Source organism: Amblyomma mixtum, chromosome 1 (assembly GCF_055824585.1).
Source record: "Amblyomma mixtum isolate Tamu chromosome 1, ASM5582458v1, whole genome shotgun sequence".
NCBI lineage: Eukaryota > Metazoa > Arthropoda > Arachnida > Ixodida > Ixodidae > Amblyomma > Amblyomma mixtum.
In genome coordinates, this window is record NC_143012.1 from 227,177,629 (window position 1) to 227,186,268 (window position 8,640).

The 8,640-nt window shown below is 51.7% G+C and overlaps 1 protein-coding gene across 1 annotated transcript in view; it reads left to right on the forward strand.

Moving 5' to 3' along the window:
• Positions 1–8,153, forward strand: part of LOC149371087 (KICSTOR complex protein ITFG2-like) — a 90,346-nt gene extending 82,193 nt beyond the window's left edge. Inside the window, exon 15 of the mRNA XM_089564558.1 lies at positions 8,046–8,153. The gene's annotated coding sequence lies outside the window, so the exon portion shown is untranslated. The remainder of the gene's footprint in view (positions 1–8,045) is intronic.
• Positions 8,154–8,640: the final 487 nt, after the last annotated feature.

Genomic DNA, 8,640 nt, shown 5'->3' on the forward strand with positions numbered 1-8,640 from the left:
GGAAGACCGAAGCGGAACGAGATGCAGCGATAAAAGTGCGCTCATGTCATCGCGATGGTCGGCATCACGCGGCTGGTGCCAGAAGAAGTAAAGAACGCCTCAAGAGCAATGCAAAAAAAGAAAGCGGCTGGTGAAGATCAGGTAACAGCAGATCTCTTGAAGGACGGAGGGGAGATTGTGCTAGAAAAACTATCCACTCTGTATACGCAATGCCTTATGACTTCGATCGGACCAGAAGCTTCGAAGAACGCTAACATTATCTTAATTAATAAGAAAGGAGACGTCAAGGACTTAAAAAATTGCATAACGATCAGCTTACAGCCTTGCCTACAAGGTTTGGTTTTGTATATGGGCGGTTTAACGTCTCAAAGCGACTCAGGCTATGAGGGACGCCGTAGTGAAGGGCTCCAGATTATTTAGACCACCTGGGGTTTTTAACGTGCACTTACATCGCCGCGGCAGGGATCAAACCCGCATCTTTTGGGTCAGCAGCCGAGCACCATAACCACTGAGCCACCGCGGCAGCTTGCCTACAAGGTATTTATTAAGTGTAATCGCAAATAGAATCAGGACAACCTTAGACTTCAATAAGCCAAATGATCAGGCAGGCTTTTGTAAAGGATATTCGACAGTAGACCATATTCACATTATCAGTCAGGTGATAGAGAAATATGCAGAATATAGCCAACTCCTATATATAGTGTTCATTGATTACGAGAAAGCATTTGACTCAGTCGAAACCTCAGCAGTCATGCAGACGTTGCGGAATCAGGGTGTAGAAAGCCTTATGTGAAAATACCGGAAGATATCTATAACGACTGCACAGCTACCATAGTCCTTCATAAAGTCAGCAATAAAATTCCAATAAGGAGGGGTGTCAGGCAGGGAGATATGATCTCGCCAGTGCTATTCACCGCCTCTTACAGGAGGTGTTTCGAGGCCTGGACTAGGAAAAGCTGGGGATAAGAGTTAATGGAGAATACCTAAGTAATATGCGATTCGCTGATGACATTGCCTTTCTAAGTCACTCAGTTGATCAGCTGCAAAACATGATAAATGACCTAGACGGGCAAAGCAGAACGGTAGGTCCTAAAATTAACATGCATAAAGCCAAAGTAATGTTCAACAGTTTCGCAAGGAAAGAGCAGTTCACGACTGGTAGCGAGGTGCTGGAAGTAGTAAGAGAATATGTTTACTTAGGGCAGGTAGTGACCGCTGACCCGGATCATGAGAGGGAAATAGCTAGAAGAATAAGAATGGGGTGGAGCGCATATTGCAGGTTCTCTGAGTTCTTGACTAGTGACCGCTGACCCGGATCATGAGAGGGAAATAACTAGAAGAATAAGAATGGGGTGGAGCGCATATTGCAGGTTCTCTGAGATCATGACTGGCAGTTTACCAATATCCCTCAAGAGAAAAGTATCTAACAGCTGTATCTTACCGGTACTCACCTGTGGGGCAGAAACGTGGAGGCTAACTAAAAGGGTTCAGCTTAAGTTAAAAACAACGCCGCGAACTCTGAAAAAAAAAAAAAGATAGATGTAACGTTAAGAGACCGGAAGTGGGCAGAGTGGGTGAGGGAACAAACACTGGCTAGTCACATCCTTCTCGAAATCAAGAGAAAGAAATGCGCTTGGGCAAGGAATGCAGTGCGGAAACAAGATAACCGCTGGTCCTTAAATATAACGATGTGGATTCCAAGAGAAGGCAAGTGTAGCAGGGGTGGCATAAAGTTAGGTAGGCGGATGAGATTAAGAAGTTTACGAGGATATGGTGGCCGCAGCTGGCACAGGGCACGGTTAATTAGAGGGACATGGGAGAGGCCTTCGCCTGCATTGGGCGTACTCAGGCTGCTGATGATGATGACGGGAAAAATTTTCTCTGAATAGTACTGTGGAATGTCGGGCGTGCTCTGTGCGATTTCTGACACCAGTTGTCTGCTTGAGGATCCCATAACACTCTGCCCTTCCCCCCAACCGCTGCGGAGTCACGGAATAACGGCGGCAGCTGTAAAGACGAGGGTAGGAAACTTCCTTGACAAACCATTGTTGAGCCCCTCGCGACGCCAGCGCCAATTCCACCCACAGCGGCCGGGCGAATGCCAACTGGAGCGTCGTACCGTTGTCATGGCAACAACATCCAGAAGAGAAAAACTTCTTCCCTGACCGAGATTCGAACCACTACCGGCGAAAATGAGCAACTTCATTTCGCGGAGCTTCAGACAGTACCTATATCTTTGCGTGCTTGTGAAGGAATGATTCATATTTATACACCACTTCTCCTCCTGTTGCCAGGTTCGTTGAAGGAGTTGAAACTGAAACTAATCGGAGTTTCCTACCCCTGGTAAAGCTGTGAATCGTTTCATATCTTAGGCCACGTTGCCTCTTGGCACGCTTGTGATCACAGTGTTTGAAGTAGTCCGCATATTGTGCTAATGGTTGCAGGTTGGTAGTCGCTTTTATTTTTCTCTTTCATTCGACACCGCATAAGGGAAGCAAGCACTGAACATACGTACAGCGCGCAGGGCAAGAAACTGTAAGTGATCAAGGGTCAGACCGAGGAAATCGCTATATATAGGGAAAGGGAGTGCGAAAGGGTGTGCAAAAGGGTGTGGGGGGACGTCTCTGACGGGCGCGTATTTTTCATGCGAAAGCATTTCTAGGCTGTCTCGGCGGGGTCGTGTCACCTTGTCCGCAAAACGTGCCTGCAGCAATAGTGACGTTCTCTGCAGAGATAGAATCAAACGAGTGGTTGTAATCGAAAGAGGATAATGTGAGGATGCTGCGCAAAAAAAAAATATGTCGATAGGATCACTGGTTGTTCATTTAGAGCCAAAAATGTAAAAAAAAACGACTGAAATAGCGCGGACGCCGATATAGTGGCTGGGAAAACAGCCGTGGACGGGAAAGTAGTGCAAAAAGTAGGCAAAGGAGTGAAAATAAAGTTTGGAATGAACTGAAATGTATTTGATGAGTGATAATTATTCGAACAAAAAATTTCATTGACATGGATTAATTAGTTAATTAGTTATCAGCAAAGACCATTGTACGGTTAAATAGGCTAGACGGGGAATAGTAAGTGGACGGGAAAGCAACAACGACACCAAATTTGAAAAACCGAAATGGTTGATTGAGATAAAGAAGGTATGATCAGAGTAAATAAATCTATCTTTAATTATAGCATAAGATAACTGCGCTAGTTCAGTAGTTAAATTAACAAACAAAAAGAAAATAATAAAGAGAGGCCAAGAGAGGCGACGGGTGCCGAGGAGGCGTCAATGCTCTCGCATTCTCCCAATGCGGGCCGCCGCAGTGATCTGTAATTTTTTTGCAGAACTACTTCGCCAAGCGGTCCGTTTCACTCAGTGTCAGGTCAGGTTCCAGATAGAGTTTTGTACCGAAAGCTACACTGTCCTACCCTCAGCGATTTCGCCGGTGCCTGAAAGTTAATGTCGCAAGCCGGTTTCGCCACAGCTGCGCCGTGCGTGACGCCACTGGTGCGCCGCCACCGTCGCCCGCTGCTCAGTCACCCCATAGGTGCACAGTGCGCATGCGCGCGCCGCTGAATGTGCGCGGGAGGCGATGCGCTCGGTCGTCAGACGCTCGCCACGGAAGAAGAATCTTCGGCTGCCACTCAAAGGCGGTATAGGCAGCAGAAGATCAATTCGCCGGATTCCGAAGTCGTCAACCGGTGGTGGTGGTGGAAAACATTCATGTACAGATACACTTCAGGAGGTTATGCATGAGCTGACCCGGAGGGGCCAGCCCTTACAAGTACTAGGTGAGGGTCCCTAGTTCGGGACCCCAGTGGCGTCGGCCGCCGGCCGGGCTCGCCCGACCAAGGCCCGTTGAGCCTGCAGGTCAGAGCAGCCGAGCAGGGTCGCCTCCCAGTCCTCCCGGGTTGGGTTGGGGTGAGGGGGGACAGCAGGGTTGGAGGGGCAGGCCCGCATCATGAGGTAGATGTCCGGTGACTTCTCCGCACAGTGCGGACAGCTGCCCGAGAAAGAAGGGCCGAAGTGTCTGATAGCTGCCGGGCACAGCAAAGTATTAGTGCACAGGCGAAGCAGAAGCCGCTCCTCCGCCTTTGAGATACCTTTACACGGGCGGGGCCGTGGCCAGATCGATAAGGAGTAAGCTGGAGTGAATTCGAGTTCCTGGTCATCGGGGTCGGAGGGGAATGTCCGGTGAGAGAGCGCGCGGGCGGCGGCGTCAGCTGCCTCATTTCCCTCAAGGCCCATGTGAGCAGAAGCCTAAACGATACGCCGGTGAGCGGGCTCCCCGGTGTAGACGCTGTTTTGGAGAATGCGGTAGGCTAGATACGGTGCCCAGCCCTGCTCGACGTTCCGACAAGCCCCTCGCGAGTTGGAAATAGTTTTTTTTTTGAAGTGGGATCAGATGCAGCCAACGCAATGGTGACCTCCTCGCGTGTGTTATGTCACAGGCTCGGAAAGTAAGGCCGTTCACTGTTTTGGATTGGTGGAGGACTGCGGTCGTGTACCATACCCCATGATGGGCGCCGGAGGCATCCACGTAGAATGCGCCAGGTTGCGATCCATAGTAGTGCCCAGGGCTTCCGCCCGCGCCAGGCGCCGACCATTATGGTCCTCACGGTTCATGTTCGCGGGAAGAGGGCGCACGTGAAGGGCGCACCTCCACTGGGATGGAATACGTACGCGCTTTTCCATGAGAGTGGTGTGTTGGATGCGTAGTCGGGCAAGGAGGCGGCGACACGACAATGTCTTCGAGACACGTGTGTATTGGTTGGTCAAGTGGGCTTCCCGGAGCTCCCGAAATGTGTTCACCATGCCCAACCCCAGGAGGCCGTTGTTGGAGGTGTTCTGTTGGGGGAGGGGGGGGGGGGGGGGAGCGTTGTTGCAGAGGATGACTTCGAGTGAATCCTCGTCTTGCTTCCGCAGGTGGAGCTATGGAGTCGAATATGGAATTCGACTGGTTACAAATGCATGCGCCAGCCGCAAGGCGTCCTTACATCGTAACCCCCCGCGCTTGTTAGAAACCCGGCGGACCAAGAGGCCCACCTGGTCACCCACCTGGCGGCGTTTGGACAATGTTGTTTCTGACCGTCTCTCTTTATGTATAAAGAGCCCCAGTACCCGGACTTCAGCATTTTCAGGGATTGGACCTGTCTCAAGAGACAATAAAGGTTTGGCTGCGCACTTTGGTGAGAGGCGTATGTGCACAAATTTAGACTTGTGGGTGGAGTATTGGAGGCCGCAGCGGCGAGCGTAACGGTCCACTATGGTCGCCGCCTCCTGCAGGTTGGCCTCAAAGTCCCCAGGGAACCCTGTGCGGCCCACAGGATGATGTCATCGGCGTACAGCGCATGCTGCACACCGGCGACAGCGCCCAACCGGGCCGGTAGGCGCATCATAGCCAAATTGAATAACAGGGGAGAGCGCACCGCGCCCTGGGGTGTACCCCTGGTTCCTAATGAAAAGGGTCATGTTCTTTATCCTGGATTTGAATGTAAGATTGTCTGTCGGTTAAAAATTGCCGAATGTATTGAAAGGCGTTTCTGCCGCAGTTAGTTTAAGAGAGGTGGGTGAGAATGATCTCGTGGGTAACGTTGTCGAATGCACCCTTCAAATCCAGGGCGAGTACGACGTTGTCAATGTGAGGGCATTCGACGGGGTCGAGGACAGCCTGATTGAATTGTAGCAGAACATCCTGTGCAGATCTGTGCGGGCGAAACCCGAACTTGGTGTCTACGAAAAGATGTTTGCGTTCCATTCCCCCCTTCGCTCGGTACTGGGCGGGCAAGCAGAGGGAGAACGAGCTGAGGAAAGCCAAGCGAGCAGCCGAAGAGAGCGAAGAGCGCGAACTGCTAGCCACGCCGAGACGACAAACTGCGGAAAGTGAGAAGTGCCTAGCTGCTGTTTTATGCGCGCGGTACAGTTGAATAGTCGCCTTCTTCTGCATAGCGGATTGCCAGTGAGCGGTTTCCGCTGCCTGTACCTGGGCCCGTACTTTGCGGCTCGGTTGGCGTTCGGTACTCTCGATGGACTGGGCAAAGAAACCGAATTCGCCGCGTAGCCGTTAGACGCGAGCACACCATTGCGTTCTGGTCCCTTTAAAGTGAAGGTACCGGGCCACTCAGCGCGCCCAGCGTGTATTAAAAGCGCCATCATGCGGCACCCACTGAAAACCCCTCTGGCAATGTACGGCGCTGGCCCAGCAGATGGCGCAGGTGACGGACCGCGCACAGCTTGCGTCCCGCGTGGAAACGAAGCGAGAAAGGCTAAGAGGGCGGCCGAGACGCCCGAAGAACGAGAGGAACGTCTCGCGAAGAGACGCCGCCAAGCTGCTGAACGACAACGACGGTGTGTCGCTACCGAAATGTCAGTAGACGAAACCGCTTTCGCTACGTGTATCCTGGCATAGCTGAGCTAAGCCACTGCCAATTTTTTTACCGGTTCTCAAATAAGCGAGCGCAGTCTGCGATATAAAAACAATGGCATTCTTCTCCCCGCCGTAGACCAGCACTGCCTCGTATCAATCATGCCAGTTCAGCGTCCTACACATCGTCAGTCACGCTCAAAAACTTACTGAGAAAGTAGATACCATTGCTGTCGATAAGCAGGTAAGATGTGAACTATTGCACTCTGTCACTATCGGCCGGCAAACGAACAGGGAAAAGAACACGAAGTGCTCCAGCGAGCGGCCGTTTTCTGCTGGCCTCCCCTCAGGTACAATAATGGGAGTGGCCTAGCGGTCTCGTCGCCTATTTGATTGCGCGAGACGCGCACCTTCTGTCGCCCAGTTCCCGCACTACCGGCTCCTCACTGGTGCAAATTTTAGAGCGCTAGCACTTACAGTGCTCATTCCCTGCATTTGGGCGTTGTCTGCCTCTCTGTCCGTCTGTCCGTCTGTCTGTCTGTCCGTCTGTCTGTCTGTCTGTCTGTCTGTCTGTCTGTCGGTCTGTCGGTCTGTCGGTCTGTCGGTCTGTCGGTCTGTCGGTCCGTCTGTCCGTCTGTCCGTCTGTCCGTCTGTCCGTCTGTCCGTCTGTCAGCATTTCTATATATGCGGATATTGCACATATCCGCATTTGGCCTAATTACCCGAATCGACTAACATTTTTTTTTTTCGTGCGCACTGTACGAAACACCTTTTCAAACGACGATCACTTAGCAGCTCGCGCTTTTCTTTCTCTCTTTCTTTCTTTCTTTCTTTCTTTCTTTCTTTCTTTCTTTCTTTCTTTCTTTCTTTTTTTTTATCCCCGTGTTTCCGTTTCCTACTTTCCTCTTTTTGTCACATCCATTACTCTACCTTCAGGGTCACGGCAACAATGCAAAAGAATGTGAGGTAAGAAAAGATAATAAACACAACCTAAAGCAGGAATTTTCTTGAACTGTCCTGTACAACTATACAATTGTCGTGTACAATTGTCCTGTACAAACGTACCTATTGTGCACTGCCCTGAGCCGCTTCCTGAAACATACACGTTAATCAGCTGCCGCTGGTTATTGGTCTCCCTTCAACTTCTTTACTCACTCGTTTGGAATATACTGCAGGTTCAGTAAATGACGCCGGCAGACGTGGCATCACGTAGAACAAAAAAAAAGTGTACAAAGCAGATTATGCGCACTAAACCATTACGTCAACCAACCACTTGTTGCAAAGCGTCAGCGTTGTAAAGGGACCACATTGTTGAACGTTTTCACTTTGTTATGCTATCACGAAAAAAAAAACAATATTTGAAAATTCTCGCTCTCTCAAAGTATGCTACTAGAGAATCTACGTGCCTGTTTCTTGCTGAGCGGGCGTTAGCGCCATAGGACACACCTCAGGAGACATTACCAAGTCATTATCCTCGAACAAAAAGCGAAATTTAAACGTTTCGATTTGTCGCCAAATTTACGTCAGATTTTCGGACGAGTGAATGACGCGACGTTTAGAAATTATGCCACCGCTCAGCTTTCGACTGAATCCTTTTTACCTTGAGCTTGCTTACTGATGCCTCCCACACCTTCTACCACATTCCGTGCTAAAAAGGGGAGAAACGTTCATGACACGCGTAACCTGGCGCAGCGTCGCGTCCGTGCGGGGCCCAGCAGCGCCTGCAGCGGGGCCGGCGTAGCCTGAGCTGCTTCCAGTGCAGCTGGCTGGCCGAGCAGGAGGTGAACGAAGAGCACCAGAAGGAGTTCGTCAAGCGGTGGCAGAAGGAGTACGGTCACCTGGAGCACGCCATCGACAACCCGTTCAAGCCGCCGCTGCTGGGCGTGGAGGCGTTCTCCGAGCCGCCCAGCAGGGCGGACCTGGCCTCGAGCTGCGGAAACTGCACCAGGGCGGACGGCGCCTGCGCGCGCTGGACCTTCTACGGGAACACAGGTGCGTGCAAGAGCTTTCGTTGCGAAAGCAACGCTACGCTAGTCGCCGAGCCATTTCGCGGAGCCGAGGAAAGGCTATACTGCGCATGCGCGAGGAGCAGTGACGTCACACGGCGCACAGCTGGCGCGCCGTCGCCGTCGCTGCGCGGGTGACTCAGAGGTGCCGCCGCCGCGCTCGCCAGTTGCGCATGCGCAGTAGCGGCGCATAGCTAGCGTGCCGGGGCCGCCGCCGCTGCCGCGCGCTCTCCATCACCTCTTTTTCTCTCTCCTCGTTGCTTTCGCAATCCTCCAGGTTT